The sequence below is a fragment of the Gavialis gangeticus genome, unplaced genomic scaffold (assembly GCF_001723915.1).
Source record: "Gavialis gangeticus isolate Ggan-Ray unplaced genomic scaffold, GavGan_comp1, whole genome shotgun sequence".
Classification (NCBI taxonomy): domain Eukaryota; kingdom Metazoa; phylum Chordata; order Crocodylia; family Gavialidae; genus Gavialis; species Gavialis gangeticus.
In genome coordinates this window covers 56,740,069-56,740,875 of record NW_017729034.1, presented here as the reverse complement: position 1 = coordinate 56,740,875, position 807 = coordinate 56,740,069, and the positions used below count along the sequence as shown (strand labels likewise).

Here is an 807-nt window from a genome sequence, read left to right as displayed (position 1 = left end):
CCTCCACTTCTGTTTTTTGCGGCGGGGGTGCTGATGCACAAGATGCTGCCCGGGCTCTTTAATTTGAGAGGCTGTCAGGGCACAGACAGAAGTGACAATTTTCGCTGGATCTGGCTGCAGAAAGCAGTCTGTACCTGTGACCCAATGCACGCACCCAGCTATTGACTGCTTCAGAAATTTCCAAGTGAAAATTTGAATCCGCGTTGCAGGAGGGTTCAGAAGAAGGTATTTCAAAAGATAATTTCTGTAACTTGTGTCTGCACTACCTGAGTTGCTCTAATTAAAGCACCCCCACACACACACACGCACTCCTGGAGCATGTTGTTGCCCTGGGAGTTTTGTCTTTTGTAGTGGGGCCCCATGCCTTCTGCCTGGGATCTCCTGAGTCAGGGGTCAGCAACCTTGCTGGGCAGGGTGCCAAAAACACCCACAACCTTGATTTGTAAGATATTGGCGTGCCAGGGGTAGGTGGCAGGGGAGCTGCAAAGGGCTCGACCCTTGTTGTGGCAGTGCAGCCTTGGCCCTGTCCCCACCATCCACCCTGAGGCACGTGTGCCAAGCAAAATGTCTTTATGCACCACATTCTGGCACCCGTGCAGGGGGCTGGACTAGATCAACGTTTCTTAACCCATGGATCAGAAGAATATATGAAAGGGTTGCAAACAAATTTAAAAAATGGATTTCCTTTAAAGGAGAAAAATGTAGGAAACCATGGGCAGAGCTCCAGCCTGCAAGGTGCTGCTTGGTGCCCACCATACCCCATACATATCTCCCCCAGTGTGTGGGGCAGGGGGGCTGGGGCCTGGG

The 807-nt window shown here is 51.8% G+C and overlaps 1 protein-coding gene across 1 annotated transcript in view; it reads left to right on the top strand.

Moving 5' to 3' along the window:
- Positions 1 to 807, top strand: part of ABCB10 (ATP binding cassette subfamily B member 10) — a 29,959-nt gene that overhangs the window by 618 nt on the left and 28,534 nt on the right. The gene's annotated exons all lie outside the window — the stretch shown is intronic.